Source organism: Microtus pennsylvanicus, chromosome 7, assembly GCF_037038515.1.
Source record: "Microtus pennsylvanicus isolate mMicPen1 chromosome 7, mMicPen1.hap1, whole genome shotgun sequence".
NCBI classification, from domain to species: Eukaryota; Metazoa; Chordata; class Mammalia; order Rodentia; family Cricetidae; genus Microtus; species Microtus pennsylvanicus.
Genome location: NC_134585.1, coordinates 18,478,773 through 18,500,540, shown reverse-complemented (window position 1 = coordinate 18,500,540; position 21,768 = coordinate 18,478,773).

Here is a 21,768-nt window from a genome sequence, read left to right as displayed (position 1 = left end):
TATCATTGACAAGTACTCTATAAATTTCTTAATCAGCCACAGTATGTTTTGGTGGTGAAAACTGTTTATTTCACTTAGTATAGTCATTGCTGTATTTCATTATTCTAAATTTATACTTATTTTCTTTTAAATTTAGTTTGATGAAGCTCCAATTATCTCCAATTAATCTCCATTTCAGTTTGACTTGGAGGAATTCTGACAGAACACTGCAAAAGGGTTCAATGCATTCACATTTAGTGTCGTGATATAGAGTAGGGTCCATTCTTTATGTGTTTAAGCTAAAGCTGACTTTTATCTACTTGATTTCATTATTTTATTTGATCAATTTCTCTGACATTATGTTTTTATTTCTAAGGCTTCCATTGGCATATTTCCTACCATTTTTGTTCATTTGATTTGAGACAATTTCACACAGACTCACCCTTGACATCCCTCCTACCCTTGTCAACTGCTTCCCCATTTCCCACAAATCCTGTACTTTAATGGATTCACTTGTCTTTAACTTCAGTTACTATATATTCACTCTGTGTTTAAAATAAATTTGATCGAGTATCTTTCAGTGGTTTTTATTGGGTTATTCTGGTCATTCTTAGTGAGTTTCAGTTCTTTGTTGTAGACGTTAATGAGTTCCATCACATTCTCTGTTTGGACTCCATACTCCTCCAAACATGGGGCACACTTATTTTTCTTGTAAACTATTATCTGAAAGTAGAATAATGTCTATTTCCTTCACTAGGAAATCCTTAGTCCCTTTGGCCACTCTTCCACTTTGGCCTAAGATTTCTAGAATGTCTAGTCTCCAAATCTTCTAATGTCTGAGAACTATAATGCTCCCATTTTCTGTGTATCCCTCCATGTGATACCTGTGTTTGTTTTATGGAGTCATTGATATTTTTTAAATTGTTTTAGAATTGTCCTGTCAGTGTTATCTATTCAGTATCAAGAATCCTCATGTAGCTTGAATCTCAGACATTTTCAAGCAACCCACCTTTATCAAGTCTAATACAGTCACAATCTATATGCATGTATCTTTATGGGCAAGATGTTGGATGACCACTAAATTCCTGTACTTTCCATCCTTACTAACCTCAAAGTTCATCCTCTTTAATCTTAGAATAGCCTATTTAACAATCTTCACAAAGTGGAAAAACTGAATGGGTGTTCTTCTAAGAACTCTTACATAGCAGTACCAAAATTCTATAAATAACATCTCACTAAAGTCTACATACCACATATTAACCCCTGTATTCATTTATTTCACATAGCAGACCTCATCCGCTTGTCCTCTGGATACCTGACTGTTTACCTCATCCTCAGTGTTGACGCTCTCACAGTTGTAAATATGGGATGATATAGTACTTCTCTCCTCTGAATATTTTCCTCAGGGCACAATGATTCTAAGGTTTTTCAGTTCTCTATGCCTATAAATAGTTTTCTATCACTCTCAAAAGAAGACTAAATCTCCCTGGATAATGGGTCCCTTTGATTAAAGAAAAGGGGGGAGGGTATTTCTTTCCTCTCCTAGATGTCTCTGTTTCAAAGAGGAAATATGAAGCTGGTTGTATTAATTAATCCCTCTAAACTTGTCACGCCTTTCCTTATTAATCTCATCTGGAATGCAGACAGAAAGCTTCTGGGGATGAGCAAAACACCAATTTCTTATAGAAACTAAAAAGTAAAGTCTGTTCCTCTGTATGTCTACCTCTGTCTGTAGGATTCTGTTTCTCTCTCTCTCTCTCTCTCTCTCTCTCTCTCTCTCTCTCTCTCTCTCTCTGTCTCTCTCTCTCTCTCTCTCTCTCTCTCACACACACACACACACAGAGGCACATATACAGACAGATACACACACAGACACAGACCACACACACACACACAATTAGACACACATACACACCAGACCTGTCTCTTTCTGCATCGCTGAAATGCAGGTGAACTACCACTCCACTGTAGCATTGCCATCACAGATGACAAATGTTGACAATAAAGATACTTGCTCTTATATAGTGGACAGGATCATCCATCTTCTCTTTTTCCATGAAAAAGGCACAGAGGATCTTAGATTTCTACCCTAACCATGGGGGACAGAAATACATTTCTCAGCAGGGGCAGGGGGAGTGGCTGTATTATACAACTCTGCAAACTATGAATTTCTTCCTGACCATGTCTTTCACCAGTTTCCTCTGCAAAATAGATATTTCTAACTAGATGTCCATAAACTAGCCTTTTAGTTCCAGTCACAAGTAACAGTCAGTAAAATTTGTTCATAAACTATAATTATGCAGAATCATAAAAATGTCTTCCCTATGGCCCTGTAGGTGCCCTGGGTTTAAGACATTTCTCTATGTTCTTAAATTTCAGAAATTTTGCCAGCCTGTGCCCAGGGTATTCAATCTCTCTGACACCTAACGCTTTGCTAGATCTGAGGCTCAAGTGTGTATTCAATGCAAGGATGTTCCGTCCTGCTTAAATAACTTAAATGTTGACCCTTCTGCTCAATAGTGTATCAGTTATTCAGTTATTCTTCTGTTTGAGTTGATTAGCTAGACATACCCTAAAGATCTTTATTTCCACTATAATTTTGGAATGTATCTGTTTCTTCCTATTCCAGGGTAATCATTTTAGAAACAGTTGAAAATGTATTCTAAAATCAGACTTTAGTGCTTTTTTCCGTTTAAAAGACCATCTATTTTTGTTTGTGATCCCTTTGTTGCTAAATTGCTATTAATATCTCCTGTAAATATGCATCCTTTTATTGCTCTGGCTGTCTGGTTCAGGGCTTTGTAGGGAGGTGAAGGGTAAGTTTTCAGGGGCAGAAGGCAGTCTTACACCACCATGTGTGCCAGGGGACAGCATCAGGATGATGGACAGACTCATTAGACAGCAAGAGAAAGACACTCTGCGCCCCTTTCCTTCCACAGTCCAGCTTCAGGAGGGGAAGAACCCAGGGACTCACTCATTCATCTCCTCTAAGATTTCTTTTTAATCTCATGTCTTTAAGATGCATAACATGTCATTTTGATTTACATCTACATGGCAAAATGATTATTACAGTCCCCAATTAACATATCCGTCATCTTATATAGGGATCTCTTTTAATAAGAGAACCTAAAATCTATTCTGCTGGCATATATCCAATATTTGGAACAATATTTGGAACACTATCATCCTCATCCACAGCATTTTGTCTCTAACTTATTGATCATACATACTGAACTCTAACTTTGTGCCTTTGACCTCTTTGTACATAGACACCCACCCACTTATAGAAACCATTGTTTTTATCCTATGTGTTCAACATTTCTTTTAGATTCTATGTATAAGAACAACCATGCTTATTTCAATTACATGTTTAACAAATTGGTATGCATGGTGTCACAAATAATATGAATACCTTTCTTTGTAAGGATAAATGATATTCTAATTCATATTATAATTTGTATATGTACATAAATAAATATAAATATGTAGACTTGCATATATACTTGGTAGTAATTTGAGTTAGTATAAGTGTGTGTATATATATATACACACATATATGTATATATATATATATACATATTTCTTTATCCAGCAGTTATATAATGATAGACTAGGCTGTTTCTGCCTTCTGTATATTGTGGCTAGTACTGGAACCTGATAGTTTTGCCTCTTTGAGGAGCTGGGTTTATACCTACAAATGGGAGAATTGGTCTATGTGATATTCCTATTTTTAATTTGAAAATTGCCCTATTTTCTATAATAGATGCACCAATTTACATCTCACCAACAGTGTAAAGTTTTGACACTCCCCTCTAGACTCATCAACATGTTCTGTCTCTGAGAGCAGCCGCTGGACATCCCTGGGAAATGGGTTTGCTCTTCCCCGGTGGTGAGTGCCGCTGCCCGCCTCTCCATCTGTCTGTTGTCGGTTCACAATCTTCCTTTTACGATTTTAAATAGGAAGCTTTACCATTCCTTTGTATTTCTTTGCTTTGGGAGGTGTGGGGGTGGGTATATCATCATATTGCACATATGACCTGCTAATATTTCTCCTATTCCAGAGTTCAACTTTTCCTGATGTTGGTTCACTTGTTTGTGCAGTTTTGGGTTAATGTCCTTCTCAGTGGTTTAGTACTGATTTATTAAATGTTGTTTCTTAATTCTTCTGCCCTTTAAGAATTTCAGACATGTATACAATGAAGCATAATAAACACCCCCTTATTTCCCTCCCTTGATCTCCCCTGTATGGCCCACAAACCTCCATCCTAACTTCATGCCCAGCCAGTTCAGCCCATAGGTACCGGGGGAGAGGCAATGAGAAACCGCTGTGCTAGTTTTTTTTTTCTCTTTGGATTTTCACCTGTGTTCTATTCTTGTTTGCATGCTTTCTCATCAAATAAACCACTGCCAAAACTAAAGTGCTTTTCCCCTATTTTTCCCTGTTAACCCAAATTTTTGAGGCTTCAGAATCCAGAGAAGTCCACGGGCACTTCGTTTTAACCCTCTGTTAGAATCCTAAGTGTAGTAGACGCTGCTTATTTGTTTTCCCGGCCACTGAGACTCCTCAAATAATCACACAGAAACTAGATTATTTAAATCACTGCTTAGCCAATCACTTAAGTGCATTGCTAACTAGCTCTTACATCTAGTATTAACCCATTTCCAGTATTTAATATTTTACCACAAGGTTCATGGTCTACAGGTAAGGTTCCTGCGTGTCTGTCTCTGACAGCTTCTCCATGGCTTCTCCCTGACTCTGCCTTCTTCCTCCCAGAATTCAGTTTAGTTTTCCCCGCCTAGCTCTGTTCTACCCTATCAGGCCAAGCCAGTTTTCTTTATTCACTAATGGTAATCACAGCATACAGAGAGGAATCCCACATCACCTAAGGCTGACTGCATCCATACCTCCTATTGGTCCGCTGACTTTGGCCCCATTAAGCAGGTAGGCAAAACCAGTTACTCCTTTCCAAGTCTGAACTCCCTGGAGAGTAAGCCAAAATTTTGGCTAACTCCAGCTCTTCTGGAAAATAATTAGAAAGGTAAGAGAAGCACAGCACAGAGAGAGAATTAGAACACGTTTTTGGATGGAAGGGCAGCTGGGTGCAAAGGGGCTAAATAAACAATGAGAGGAAACAGGCAGCATGGACCAATGCTTAAAGGTTGCCACCACAGGAAAAAGAAATATAACCAAGGGTTTCTAGTTTGGAAAGTTCTCAGCATATCTGATTGCTCACTTACTTTAGCCTCTTAGTTTCCCAAAGCCATTGCTTCTGCACTCTCCGTGGCTCAAACCTTCTTTGAACTCTACAACTTAGGATTGTCATGAAATGAGAAGGATATTAAAAGTCAGCTGCAGGTCGGCTCATGCTCACATCACCCCAGTCTGTGCCGGAGTGTTCCCTAACCAACGTCACTCCTCCTTGCTGCCAACTGACTATTGCCAGGCAAAAGCTCAAGGCTAATTTTGTGTCATGCAAATCAATAAAATTTGAGGTTTCAAGATTTGGGGGTTTCGTTGTTTTGAGACTTCAGGTAGAGCTCTGTACCATGACACATCATGAGCAATTGCTTGGTAGAGTGGTACTCAAAGTTCAATTTTATAAACCTATAATCATCACCTCAAAGGACACTTTGAGGTTGGGCTAATAAAGCAAATGGAGATTGCCGTCACTTATCAATCAGAGGAACTTCAGCATTCAGTTTGAAAACAGTCTGTTTCATCTTGATTTGTGGAGAAAGAGGTCTTGGACTCAGTGAATTCTGTCTAGGAGAGCAGCGATGCTGTGTCATTGTTTTATCTGGAACACATTCATCCATATTCTTTTGAACATGAGTTGCTTTTTAATATAAAAATGCAGACCATGGTCTTATCAGTAGTGCACTTTCAAATCAATAATAATGATGGAACATCAAAAGCGATAAACAGTGTGGGAGAAGATGGAAGGCTGGATACCCAAGGAACGAAGACAAAGTGATGGTAGATCAAAGGGGAAACATGCAACCAAACAAAAGATGCATCCAGAGCCACTCTGCTTTATTTACTTGTTTACTATATTTATTATTTCTGGAAATACTTTAAGACATATGAATTGAAAAAAATAACAGAGAAAAAAATTTAAAGGGCAAAACAGAGGTAAAGTTTAACACTGGTACATATAGGGGGTGTGTGTGCATGTGTGTGTGCACATAATAACAATTAATGAAAAATGAGGCCATGAATTTGAAAGAGAGCAAGGAGAGGTATGGGGATGGTTTAAAGGGAGAAAAGGAAAGGGAAAGATGCTGTACTATAGTTTTGAAATTAAAAAAATACTGTCTAAGGAATAGATTTAGTTTTCAAATGAGTATCACAAAACTAAACATTTTTTGAAAGTCTAAGTTTCACTCTGATTTTTTTCAACAATAAATTCTAAATGAGAAAAATCACTCTAAAGTACACACCTTCAAGTATCTGTACGATAGAAAGTACCCAACTGTTGAACCACACATTCTAGAAGGAATGCAGAAATAAATAGGAATATGCTAGGATTCCCTGGGCAGGAATGTTGTTTTGTTTTTCATGTTTGTTACTTCAGATAATAGTATTACTGTATGGCACAACATAATATATTGCTTTGTGTGGTGGTACAACATCTCACATCCTCAATATCATCATTATGAAAGCACAGAGTGAGCTCCATGCCCCTGTTTATTACCTATAACTTACCCTGTATAGAGGAAGAGTCAACAACAACCAAAAATACTGAATTACATTATTTTGTAAAGTGTAGGGCTGGGTAGATGGTTTAGTCAGTAAAACACTCACTGTAAAAGCAGGCATTAGGACCTGAGTTTGTATCCCCTGAGACCCACCCTCTCCCCCCCAAAAAAATACATGGTAGTACACATCTGTGATCCCAGCACCCCTACAGTAAAATAGGAAGCAGAGATGGGAGAATCTCCCAAAATTCATGGGCACCAGGCTCGACATACACTATAGTGATAAGGCCCTGTCTCCAACAAAGTGGAGGGTGAGGACAAGGTCCATGCTTGTCTTCTCACATTCATATGCATGCCATGAAGCGGGTACTCCTGAAATTCACCATGAACACAAAGAGGCACCCACAAATACAACAAACACACAAAGGATATATAATATAAATAGTTTAAGGAGTAGTTTGTAGGGTGGTTTGGGTGATAATATAATGCAACAGTGATTATGTGTTCAGATACTCCAAGCAAAAACAGCTAGATGCAACATTGTCCCAGGATCCAGAAATAGCCCCACAGGCCTCCAATCGGTTTCAGGGCTTTTGAAATGGTACGAAGCTATAATGAGGAGCTTCAGAAAGATTACTTATCTGATGACTTATGATGACCCGAAATTTCATTCAATGCCCAGTTCCTTGGGGCTTAGCTTCCCTGGATGCTTTTCTGATTTCCTAGGATGGAAAAATAGAGGTTCTGACAAGAGGCAGTGTTTAGCCAATGGCAGGGATTGATTGACTTCTGAGCATCTGCTTCAGTAATCAAGAGGAGTCACTCTTCTCCATAAGATCTGAATTTGGACCTCCAGCTTTGAGACTTTTGTTAACCCGCAGGGCATAGGAACAGAGATACCAAGGGACCAGGAAACACGCCATTAAGTGAAGAAAGCCTGCGGTGTCTGGGTGTGATTTTGAAAGATGGAGTGATCAGCAAGAGCCAGGTGATCCCAGCTAGAAAGGCTGAGCACAAATCAGTTTACATCCTTACAACTGGATGATGGCTGGTCATCAACGCTAACATAGGAAATTCATACTGATACATGTCCAAACAACAGAGTGAGGACAGGGAGGGGACAGATTACCAGGTTTTTCCTTCTCTGCATCTCTCTTGAGCACTGTAATGAGTTTGTAGAGGCATATGTGTGGGGGCTGCACATAGCTGCCTTTGAAAATTGTAGATCCTTAGCCACAGATCAAATGGGGCTATTTATACACTGCTACTTTAACTTTTGAAATCTGGGTGAATAAAGAGAACTCTTTTACCTTCCTACCCTGCAGGTCATTGCCCTAACTTTATTTACCAATTTCTTCAGCCATTAGCTGCTCTGTTCCCCGATATTAAAATATTCATAAATCATATCTTAACACTAAGAGGCTGAGTAAGAAGGAGTGTTGGCGATGGCCCCATGATTTACTCCCCATTAAGATGAATATCAATCTTAACACAATCATAGAGAGGGCCAGACATCCTCTGATCAATGGCGCCTCAGTGGCTATCAGAGAAACATATCACGACACACAGATAACAGCGAAGACGGGACTCATCTTAGCCACCTTTTAGAAAAGGTCAAGGAAGAGGTGACAGAGACAAGATAAAAGTGGGATCCACAGGAGGCTTAGTCATATAATTTGAGTACTTATTTCCCAACAGCACAATTCGAGTTTAGAAAACCCAAATAAGAAAAAATGGAAATCAGTTCACCTGGCAGTTAAAAGCAAGCCATCTTCTACCTCGCCACCTGGTATAACGATTTCAAGTTTCCAGATTAGAAGTCTAAACCCGATGCATCCTAAACGCCCAAGTCACTCACAGGCCATTATGGATGAATTGATTTTCTGATATAACAGTAGCAGCCAGGAGCAATTTCTGTTCCTATGGGAAGTTGTCTTACCATCAAGTTCGGCCCTAAAGATTAGGAAACTTAAGAAAGGTCCATAAGCACTGAATTGCACACCTGGTTCAAATAAGAGGAGGTGGTCATTCTGAGATGCCGAGCAAACATTTTTGAAAAGGTCTTGGCAAGGGTTTGCATAGAAGAGGGTTTTTGTTCATAATCTCAGCCTGGTACTGACTGAGGAAAGTCATTTTACACATTTGATAAAACTATTTCCACATCAGCGCGCTGTGCTGCCTTCTAAACAAAAAGCCCATCTCTTCACCGCCAGTCATGCTTGGCTGTGCTCTCGGCTTTCTGTGATGCAATCTTTTACATATTCTCTCTGAAGCCATGTTTCTAAGCTGTGTGTGTTTTCAACAAGATACTAATAGATGTTCCGTGGAGGGGAAAGAGTTTACATAGTTGAATAAGCTTGGGGCTGGCTGGTAAAATAAACTTAAATTGATTTCTTAATCATAAGATTTCTCTAGAGCATTTAGCCTCACATCAAGGAGGCAACATGTAGCATCAGTTAAGAATGCCCTTCCTTTGTTTCTGCCCAGAACATAAATTTTTATCTTTCAGACCTAATCCCCAGGGAACATAGTAGGAGTATCCTTAAAAGACAATAATAAATTATTGAGTGGGATTGAGTCGCGGGTGGTGGAATACACCTATGCCATTGGTATCTGCTGTTCAAAGGAGCATCACCTCAAAGCCCAACCTATATGGTGGCCAGCTTGTAACCCAAGGTTATGGTGAAGACTGATTATCAGAGAGTGGAGGCCTGTGTCTCAACTGTCAGTCCAGTCTTACACTGCCACTATTGGGTCAGTAACGATATGATTGTCACTTGCTGTCTTCTGACTAGGAGAAGTTTAGCAAAAGGAAAGATGGAGTCTTATACTACATGATTAGGAAAGAAGTAGCTTGACCAGACAAGAACCCGACTGAGTTAAGTAAGCAAACCCTTAGAATGGTTTATTATTTAATGTTTCAAACATTCCAGAAGCATCAACCACCATATTTGAAAGTTTGCTCATTTGCCATAGGTGGGCCCAAGGTCATGAATGAAAAACACCAGGCTGGCCTACTCTACTAAGCTCTCTGGTTTGCACCAAGAAGAATTCACATCCTTAGAGACATCAAGTTCAGATGCACTCACCTTGGGTCAGCATGCCCATCGGGAATGTCTCAATTAAAACATAATTTACATAAAGACATGCGCTGCCTAATAGAACCAGAAAATAAGATCCACAGAGACAAACATGGACATCCCATGTCATTCTTCTGGGATCCTTTCCAACACACTGTCGTTTTCTCCCTTCTGTCTTCCATTCACCCCAGATTTCTCTTCTTCACAGGATTAGACCTAACTAATGTATCTAAGTCACTTTCGGTCCTTGCCAATCTGTTCTTGTATTTAACCGCACCATACAACTTCAAATCACAGATCCATATAGTATGTATTTTATCCATTAGAACAGAAGTTTCAGGTGCAAACAGAAGTTAGTCTCGTGTGTTCCACCATGCCTCCAATACTCTAAACTGGCATTTAGTAGAATTAAATCAAGTCAGATGATCAAAGGAGAGAAATCAACACTCCAGTCTCAAAAGTCCAAATTTTCGCCATGGGTTTCCCTCCCTACAGCATGCGGTCTATAAAGGGATCCTGGGGGATTGTTTTCCACAGAACTCATAAGGAGGCTAATCACCTGCCTGAAATCATTAATGTGCTCTTAAACTTGAAGAGGCCGATTCCCATGGCCTTCTGGGAAAATACCTGCTTACATCTACACTAACAAATCATTTCTATTAACCTCTGTGACCCTGGGCTGGAATCTCACCGGTTCCCAGCAATCAGAAAGATCCAGACATGTTTTTCTTTCAAATTCTATTTTGATAAATTCCCTGGCATACATCATAAAATCAATGCCCATAATTTTAGTTAGCAATGATTCTGGTAAAATTAATTAAATTAGTGTCAGATTCAGACTGATCATATTCATATTTTTCATGGAGAAGAAACACAGCAAGAAAATAATTGAAGTGAAATGAATCATTAAGGTATTCTTGTGATTCTTGAGGACAGGGACACACAAGAGTTGTGTTGCTAAACCATATAGCTGTAAAGATCTGTCAGCTGTCTTAGATAATCTGTCTTCCTAATGCAATTCTCCACATATTTGAAAATGTTTACATTGCTGGTAGAATTTGGATTTTGAGCCTGGTTGACTGAAACTTCAGTATAAACGTTGTTATTGTTGTCGCTATTTTTTCCAAGTGTGTTGCACATAATCATCAAGGAAATACAGCAGAGAGCAAGAAAGCCTGTGTTAGGCTTGAGACAGGGCAGTGTGGTTTGCAAGGACACAACCACTACAGGAGGCCAATCGTGATGGATAGACTCGGGTAGGGAGAGCAAGTTCTGGCCAGGGAACTAGCTACTACTTGTATCCAAAATTGATCAGAGGAGGCAATCTTAGAGATCTTCACCACAAAGAAAGGAAAAATACTTGAGGTGATGAATTGTGTAATTTCTCCAATCTGTTCATGAGACCATATACACAGGTGACAAAATATGATTTTGAGTCCTGTTATTATACAGTTCACAGTAGTCAATTAAAACAAAACAAAAATAGACCAATAGGACACAGGCTTCCATTTCATGGGTGTTTATCAATATCTCTTTTGAGCTATCTCCCTCCTTCAGAAAATAAGGTCATGGGCAAGTATTTTGGGTTTACTGCACACATCCCCCTCTGCCATCATACTTCAGGGTGTGGATTCTTTTTCCGGTGATTCATCAGATCAAGGTTTAGGCTACTATAACATCTTTCAAATCATGGATAATCACAAAGCCATTTTTGGGAGACAGATCACGCTCACTGCAGGTTACCTGGAACTGGACAAATTCTTACTGCATGTGGAAATGTGTATTTGTTTGCTACACAATGCCTTGAAAGCCATGACATCATATGGTTTCCTTCATTAAATGTGTGGCCAGCTTTTTTTATTTTAGAGCCACCCTTCCCTTCTCATTTCTAAAGAGTTAATCTTAGACAATTATGAACATGTATACTCATGTTTCCTCTCTCTTTAAGTCAGAGACAGTCCTAATGTATCAACCACAGCCACACATTTTAAAGTTAAATTATATATTATCATAAAATTACAGTATCATAAAATTACAGTCCAAATAATTATTCTATCTATTTTGACCAGGAATTTGATGTGTATGTATTTACAAAAACAGCTTCTCTTTGCAACATAAGGAAAGAGGTTATTGTGACCCACAGCCCATGACCCTTGGGATCTTCCTATGCTCAAGGACTGAGCATGACTTAGGCAGCTTTTCAAGGAAAGCTCACATGCGACTTTGCTTACTTCTGATAGCCAATATGATGTGATACATACAGATTCATATTTATGTACATGTAAATATAATTTGTGTATATAAAATATATATAATTTAACCGATCAAAGATGGGTCTTTTGAAGGGTATAAATGAGGGAAACAGCTTTAATCAAGCAAATACAAAGGACAAACATCACTTTTGCTTAGGGATCTTCCTGCACTAGCAGACACCTGCCTCTCAGCTACAGTGAAAACTCACAGCTCAGTTCTGTTCCCTTCTGACCTTCACACACTGCACCAACCCTGCCTGTCCAGCAAGTCTGAATCTTTTTTTTTTACCTGTAACACTACCTTGTAACATCGTGGGAGCCCTGGGGGAGGCACTAATAGTGACGGATGGTCCAACAATTCCCTGTAGAAGCAGATGCCATCAATACCACTGACCTCGATAGGCAATCGCTCTGCTGATTAGTGGGAGAAACAGCAGCTCCTCACTCGACAGGGGTGATAATGGAGAAGGACTTCTGAACTGCAACAGCAGGCTGAGCTCCTGCTGCAGTACAGAAGGAAATTCCTTAATCAGGAAACAGCTCCCAACGCTGGAGAAAGCAGACTCAGTGAGACATAAAGGATCAGACTAGATCGTATGCCCAATTCCACTATTAACTGTTCATGTTGGGAGAGAAATTATTATACTTTCTGGTATCTTCCCTGATCAACATAATCATAATTAGAACAAACTAAATTTATGAAACACAAAGCTCCAGGGAACGTGACATTTTCTTGTCCATATCATTTCATCCTTTCAGTCACCCTGTGAGATTAAAAACTCATGACTGTTTCCATTTCACCCATCTGGAAATGAGCTGTTGATGGTGCAAGACTTGAGTCAGTGGTGGTAGAAAACAGTTACCAGAGGCAGCTAGCAGTGAGCATGTCCTTGCCAAGACAGGATACGGGGATACAGCTGATGTGTGGTGTGTAGGAATTCACCCATACAGAAGAACAAGCACTGTCATGTCGCCATATGTAGGCTTTCTGGAGGTGCCCAGCACTCTTTGTGCCTAACACTGCTCTGGTGCCATCTGAGGCTCCCCTGCTCCATTCGAGGGCTCGGGTTATGCACCAGCAGGGGATTATGGATGCTGAACCACTTCAGCCGCTTGCATATTTCATCTATTGGCTACTCCATTTGGCGCTGTCATGTTGGTGAACATGTTGTCAACTCTTTCGCTTTTATCTTCTCCAGACTTCAACCTGATCAAATCGAAGGAGGTGAATTGGCTTGCTGGGCCCTGGATGGTTGGATTGGACAGCTATACAGGCTCTAAATGTGTGAACTCTATGTCTGTGTAGACCCTGGATGTGTGGGTCTATGTCTGTGCAGACCCTGGATGAGTGGGTCTATGTTTGTGTAGATCCTGGATGTGTGGGTTCTATCTATCCAGGCCCTGGATATGTGGGTTCTACTTCTAAGTCATGTAGTTAAAGCACGGAAAAAATAGAAAAGGGGATGTTTCTTTCTCAGAATAAAATATTTACCTTTAACTCAAAGGAAGGATAAGGGATATATTCAGAGCCTCTTCTTCAGAATGGAATTAATTTCAATAAGTGATATACATATCTGATGTGGGAGTGTCATATATCAATCTGTTGATTTCATTGGCTAAGCAATAAAGGAACCGCCTCGGCCCATTTCATTGGTTAGAAGATAGGTGGGAGGAGTAGACAGAACAGAATGCCAGGAGGAAGAGGAAGTGAGGTCAGACTCCACAGCTCTCCTCTCGGGAGCAGACGCAAGAGAGACGCCATGCTACCTGCTCCAGGGAAGACGCACGCTATGAAGCTCCAACCCAGGATGGACTTAGGCTAGAATCTTCCCGGTAAGCGCACCTAGGGGCGCTACACAGATGATTAGAAATGGGCTAGTCCAGGTGTGAGAATTAGCCTAGAAGAGAATGGGCCAAGCAGTGTTTAAAAGAATACAGTGTCCGTGTAATTATTTGGGGCATAAGCTAGCCGGGCAGGGCAGGCGGCTGGGGTGTTTGGGGACGCAACCCTGCCGCCGCCGCCCCTATTACTACAAATGACGCCCAGACGTGTGGCTAACTAAACCCACTTAAAAAACCTGAGAAGGCTTAAAAATAAGGGAGAGAGCATTTAACACAGATTTTTGCTGTTTGTTGGTGGCGTGCTGTAGAGAGATTTCCTGATTCAGCAACAGCAGCAGAAAAAAAGCTGCGTTATTTTAAAGTGTGGCTTCCCGGGGCTGTGCCGCCAGTGCAAACTCTGGCTTTATGTTTGAGTTCCCGCTTGGGATAGGAAGGAGAGTGCTCTGAGACCTTGACGATGACTCAGAGCTCCCCGCCTGCTCCTGGGCAGAAGGCAGAATCAGGCTTAGGCAGGCGGAAGAGCATGGCGGATTCCTGCCGCCATACAGAGACGTGTTTTCAGACTGCACAGTGCTCTGCATGTCAGATTTGGATGTAACTTGGATGAAAAGAATTTCTGTGCTGCGTGCTCAGTCTCAGAATTAAAGTGCTGAGTGCCGCTCCTACCTGGCGGCCCCAGAGCTAGCACAAAATGGTACGTCCTCCATTTTGAAATTTTCCTGACTCAGCTTCAGCTGCAAATCCCTGCAGCAAGAGGTCCTGCCACGAAACACTTAAACAGTGTTGATGAAAAGCTGAACACATGCTTTTCGGGTTTTCAGCCGTAGCAGGAAAAAAGCTGTGCCATTAAAAAATGCCGGCTTTCTGGGCCATCCTGCCAGGGCAAACTCTGACTGTTTGAGGCAGGAGGGCCGGCTACCAAGAGAGGACTTGAGTGTTGTCTGTTGTAGCTCGCTGGCTGGCAGGGACCTTGAAAGGCCATGAGGCTGGAAAGTTAAGGAATGGACTGGATCTAGCTGGCAAAGCCACGCCTTCAGTCCTACTGATATTGCTTGGTAAATTAAAGGCTCTTGTGGTCAGAAAAACAGAGAGAGATACAGTAAAAAGAGAGATTCAAAGACAAAGAAAATTTTTAAATGATTTAAAGTGTGTTAAAAATATATGCAAGCTAAAAGTTAAAGTTCTTAAAGTAAAAAAGAAAAGGAAGACAGTTGTTGTGTGTACACACCTTTAATCCCAACACTTGGGAGGCAGAAGGAGATAGACTTCTGTGACTTGAAGGTGTGGTAGCACACGCCTTTAATCCCAGTGCCTAGAAGGCAGAGACGAACAGATCTCTGTGAGTTCAAGGTGTAGTAGCAAACGCCTTTAATCCCAATGCCTGGGAGGCAGAGACAGGCGGATCTCTGAGAGTTCAAAGACAGCCTGGTCCACAGATATACGCTCAAAAAGCAAAAAGTTAACTTAGGAATGTCTCAGCTTAGATTCTTAAGCGCCTAATGATTTAAAGGCGCAAATCAAAAGTGCTCCTGGATAGTAAAAAATTGCAGATTCACAATAGGACAGATTCAGACCGCTAAATGAGTCACACTGTTGGATGAATGTACGTTGGCTTGGGAGAGAGAAGAAAAAGAATATAGAGAATAAAGTTAATGGTTTAAAAAAGAAAAAAGTAAAAGTAAAGTCTTTAAAGAGACAGAGTACAGATAGTTATAGATATAAATAAAAATAAGCCGCGTAAAGATGAAAAATTCACAGAGAGTCTGGATTATGTACATTGTGTTTTCTTTAAAATTTTTGACTGTGAAGGAGCTAAGTACAGAGAGACATTTCATTATATGGGCTGCCAAGTGGAACCAGAACGGATATCATGAGGGTATGATTTCAGAATTTGGGTCTAAGGATATGATGCTTTGGAAAGGAGTTTCTTGTTTTGTTTTCACAGAGGATGAGACCCTGTTCATTTCTTCAATTCCGATTTGGTATGATGGACCACGTCCTCCTGAAGGTTTGCTGTGAACATCTTCAGAAAATTGCTTTGCTCAACTGCCAACTGAGATGAAACTAGCACACAGGTTATACCATGAAAGACCTAATTAACGACGCCCCCATTCAGCAGGAAGCAGTTTGGAGAGAAAAAACTGCGCCCATGTTCCCAAATATTGTTTATAAATGTTCTTTTACATTTAAAGGGGGATATGATATAGATATGAATAATTTGCATTAGTATAGATTTTGCTTTATTGATAGAGATTTACGGTCAATTTTGTTATATGTATAAATGTTTCTGATGTAATTTTACTTGATAACTGTTTTGTTATATGTAATTTTGCTATGTTAAAGTTAAAGCCTTCCTTTTTTTGTTTAAACAGAAAAAGGGGAAGTGATGTGGGAGTGTCATATATCAATCTGTTGATTTCATTGGCTAAGCAATAAAGGAACCGCCTCGGCCCATTTCATTGGTTAGAAGATAGGTGGGAGGAGTAGACAGAACAGAATGCCAGGAGGAAGAGGAAGTGAGGTCAGACTCCACAGCTCTCCTCTCGGGAGCAGACGCAAGAGAGACGCCATGCTACCTGCTCCAGGGAAGACGCACGCTATGAAGCTCCAACCCAGGATGGACTTAGGCTAGAATCTTCCCGGTAAGCGCACCTAGGGGCGCTACACAGATGATTAGAAATGGGCTAGTCCAGGTGTGAGAATTAGCCTAGAAGAGAATGGGCCAAGCAGTGTTTAAAAGAATACAGTGTCCGTGTAATTATTTGGGGCATAAGCTAGCCGGGCAGGGCAGGCGGCTGGGGTGTTTGGGGACGCAACCCTGCCGCCGCCGCCCCTATTACAACACATATCAATTAGTATAGTATTGGTCAGGGAGAAGATTCTAGAAACATCTAACCCTCCACAAAATTCCTCCCGTGCTCAAATATGAACTGCCTATTTTATCACCCTCCAAAAGAACTTATTTATAGCACAGGATTGCCTTGCGTTAAAATGTAGCAGCACATGTTTAAAAGGAAAACTGTTATTCATCTTCCCCTTAACAAAAAAAAAGAGTTTTGTAGCATTTTTCAGTTTGAAAGAAAAATTTCTCCAAGGGTCAGGGCTAGGATCAGGGAAACTTACTTCTAGTTAGACTGTAGAAGGCGTTTTCCATTTTCTGCTACTAAAATAATTATATCGCTGGCTTTCATTGCCTTGCCACATTCTTCAGGCAGCACGCATGACCCCTGTACCTTTTATACAGCACAAAGCTCCAAAGAACAGCACAGCTGTGGTTACCGTGGTCGTGGGAGTGCCGCCGATTACACCTTTACATTCTGATTGTTGTCCTAGTCCATAGGTGAAGGACTGTTACACTCCTTTGCTCCAACCCCTTTGCAGCTTGCATAGAATTTTCTCAAACCAAAGAGGTCGACCAGTGGAAATAGGCTTTCAGGCCAGATCCAGATCAAATAGTTCAATTCTTGTGTCCTATGAGTGATGTGTCTCCTGCAAGAGGGGTTTACCCTAAAATATCTCAGAACCTCTGAGAGACAAACATCTATATTGTTTGTGGAGTCACGTGGACTGTTCTGTCCAACCATACAAAAAGAGGATTTTCCTGACTGGTACTGATTCTTGTAGGGAAAATCTTCAGCCCAAATGGCTTAACTTCCCTTAGGATATATACATATATACACATGCTCATATATACTTATAAGTACTGTGTATAATTTTAGGTAAATACAAAGTGATATGATTCCTTGAGGCTTTATTACACAATCTTTGTGTTTTTTTCACCTGTCCTTCCTTCTCCTGTATTGATTGGTTTTTCTCCCTCCTCCTCAGTTGAAGTCCCCCCTCCCTATTTTTCTACTTCCTACTCCATATAACCTGTATCTATCCTGCTATTCCCATCTCATCACGCAAACACACACTGAAGGTCTCACTATACTTTCCTGGTTCCTGTGTTTTACTCCATGTTATATGTACATATCTAGGAATTTGCAGCTAAGGAGAACATGCCGTGTTTGTCTTTCTGGGTGTACTCAACAGGAGGGAAATCGTGCTTGGTACTAGAGACCTAACCAGCTTCCAGAGCTTGTGAGGTAGTCACAGACCTTAGAAAACTATCTACTGTTGTCACTTTGCTAGGCCTGCATCATTCCCCACTTCATTCGAAATCTTATCCTCATACCCACAGATGAGTGTAGTGACCGTTCCTCATCAAGGAAGCCGCTCTTCAGAACTAGACACAGCTGAACACAGTGCAGAGACCAATGCGCTATGGGGAGCCCAGCCCCAGTGGTTACATAGGCATCATAACGCGTACGTCTAAGGCTCAAGACACGTGGTAGAAAAGAGGGTGGAAAGACAGAACCAGACACCGGGACACACACTGTGAAACAATCTCTAGAAGTCCCTACATAGACAAGATCAAAACAAGGGCAGTAGCAGTAGATATGTTAATATGGAAGGGGGAGTTTCGCAGGGTTCTACCCCTAGACAAAAGACAGGCAACTGATGACTGCCGAGGGAGGGAGAGGTAGCGTCTCCCAAGGATGAGCCCACTTACCAGCTATCAGTGCAACATGGACAGCCATGAAACTGTAGACACACAAACAACAGTAACAATCTCAGAAGGCTGTATTTGTATGTATCGGTGTGTATGTGCATGGGATGAAAAAGAAAAAGAGGCTATTAACTTGAGAATGAGTTGGGGTATGAATCTGAGAGGGAATCTGGTATCTGGGAGGGGATAGAGGGAGGAAGAGGAGGAGGAACGTAATGTAATGCTATTTCAATTCAAATATATATTGTTTCATCTATAAGAGTCTATACAAACGAATCTTTAGAATTGGAGTTCTGACACATTTTCAGACCCTGTGGACTATGACGCAGTTAACTACTCAAATTTAAAAATATGACTGTCTCATCATCCACAGGTGGGGGATAAATAAAGAAGCATGAAAATTAGGGTCTGTGGAATTAGTAGAGATTATATCAAGATGCTAAATCCAATGCAAACAAAACTGCAGATGAGGGTCCCACTGGAGGGACTTAGCACTGGCTCTATGTCATGTGGGAGCTGGAATGGGTGCACCTGAGAGGCATGGTCTCTGTGCAGGAATGTGAGCCCTAGTTTTGGGAAAATGGCAAGACAGAGGCAAGCTTAGGGAGCTGACACGGCCATTGGAAGCTAAGTCGTCAACTTTTCACCCCTCAGGGATGAATGAAGTAACAAGAGTTCCACTCTGGCTTGATTTGGCTCACTGACTGGAGGAGTAACATTTCTGGGACTGTAATTTGTTCATATATAAGCAGTGGTATTAAATAATTCCTACCTATTTAGGTTGCAACAAACTAGTTTTACTTGCTTTTGTAAAGAAACCATGAAAAGACCTCAAATAAGTTTCCAAGTCTATGAGAGATAGTGGGTAAGATACTGGGCTCAAAGTCATTGTCTTCAAGATTGGCATGTGACAATCCTACGGATCCACCCCCTTGGATCTCACTCCTGACTCTCCTACTTCCCAGTGGGATGATTAGAGATGATCAATGTCTCAGCCAGCTATCTTCACAATAAGGATTGTCTTAGCCCTGCTGTCTACAAAATTTGGAGATTATTCTAATATGTGGAACAGTCTTATTTTTTTTAATGTTATGTGGTGCCTTGCCTAACATGTATGTCTATGCAACACCAGTGTGCCTACTATTTTCAGAAGCCATGGGGAGTGCTGGATCCCTTAGAACTAGAGTTTCAAATGGTGGTGAGCATCCTGGTCCAGGGGGTGCTGGGTATTAAGCCCAGGTCCTCTAGAAAAGCGATCAGTACTCTTAACCACTGAGCAATCTCTCCAGCCACCTAGCCATAGTCTTAGATAAAAGCTTGCCATGCAGTTCAAAGTAACACACACATGACTGGATTTTAATGGTGAAACTTCTTTCAATTCACTAGTGTTTGGCAAGCTACCCTGTATCTTTGAGTTTTAATCTCATACTTAAAATGATGATTGAATGTCCAAAAAATGATCTCTAAAGTTTGCTCTAAGTTTGCATTTCATGATTGCCCATGTCATTTCTGCACAATTGTTCTGTACCTTGCAAAATAATCATTCAATTCAGTATGGCAAAGCTCTTGGTTGATAACAAGCCATCATATCCCTGTGTTGGAAGCACGTTAGAAGATAAATTAATGAATCACATCACTTCTACAGAAATAGAGAATCAGTCATCGAGTACTAAGAGATCTTCATTGTTGGGTTATATTAAATGGCATAAGGGAAATATAAGTGACTCCACTGTCAGTCTGAATGATTCCCTAAACAACAAAATCGGACTTAATTGGCACACACCACTCACAAATACAAAGAGTGGAGGCAGCCCCTTAACTATGAGACACAAATCGGCATTTATGAACGTCAATCATTTTAAATGGTTCAGACTCCTCGGTGTCTGCAGTAAAACTGGTCCTCCGAGTTCTCAGTGCAGACCTCCCGCTCAGGGAAGAACCAGAAAGCTTCAGAGCACCTGTGCTGTGGGCTGAAGACTTAGCGCTTGGAGGGCCATCTGTAGACTCACGTGCTTCTGGGGTAGAGACTGCACCTGACCACCCCCAACCTCCACTGAGTCCTTAAAACGTAAAATTGCTTGTGGTTTCTGCCTGGGAAATACCGACAGCAGCTAGGAGATCGCATTCTGGAAATGTTCCAAGCTCCCTCTTCCAGGTAATGTTTCAACAGCGCTGGCAGAAAATGTAGCCCAGGAATTGTCGGCGGTGTGCTAGCTACACCACAACATTTAACATCATTGATATTTATCACAGAAAGAGCACTCTCTTTTGACTTAGAAAATTCAAGGTGTCCCCTGCATACACACCGGGTCTCCCTAGGCCCTTCTGCTTCATTCTGGGCAGGCTACAATTCTCTGAACTCCTGGAATGTGTGCCTATGTCAGTGCTCCACCCCTGGACCCTAACGCTCCCAGATGTCTTTTCTGTATGATCTTCTGGGTTGAGTGGAACTTGACTCAACCCTTAGTTGTCTCTCTAACCTCAATCCCTCTCGTCTTTGGTCCTTTTCCTTTTATATTGCTTTCTTTTTCATCCTATTACAGGCACATACATTGTCCCTTTTATATTCATCAACCAACCATCCCCATACCCTCTAGAAATTAAAAATAAGGTGTTACTTTTATTCCCCTTAATACATATAACGGGAATGTAATTTGGGGATGTTTATTCTCATGACAACAACAAAAAAAGCAATCTGCCTTGCTGTGAGTGGGTGGGGCTCTTACCTAGAGAGAGGCAGTTTAGAAATGGGCCACAACCATGTACCCTCAAGCCAAACCCAACTTGATTTTTCCAACTTGATTTAAAATACCCAAAACATGCTATCAGTATTATTCCTGCCTCACTTTTAAAGTCACAATCATCAGAAAGGATATTGGAGTTTTTCTTACACCATCTGCCTATCTGCACGCTGGCCTCCAGTCTTATTATAAAACATCAAGAATCTAATTCACATCTTGCTGCAACAATAAAGTCCTGCAGAAACTAAAGAGAAATACATCTTCAGCGAGATTCCATCATCCCTTATTAATGCCATAATTGAGGGCCATAAATCTGTTTCTTATACAATTCATGCAATAAAATACTTAATGAATTGTGAATGACATGTTATAAAACCAGGCATTAAGAATCGCAATTTCTATTTAAATGTGCTGCAGACATAAATAAGAACTCTATAAATAGTAGGCATCCTCACGTCAGTGGATGTAGCCTTCCACTTTCAGCAGACTCAAGAACACAGTCATTAGAGATCATTGCTGGCACCACGTTGTCTCTGTGGTTTGAATGAGGTGGGCTGTTTCCTTTCTCTCATGTATAAGATGGTTTATGAATAGCGGGTGGCTCAAGGGTTCCACAGAGGCAG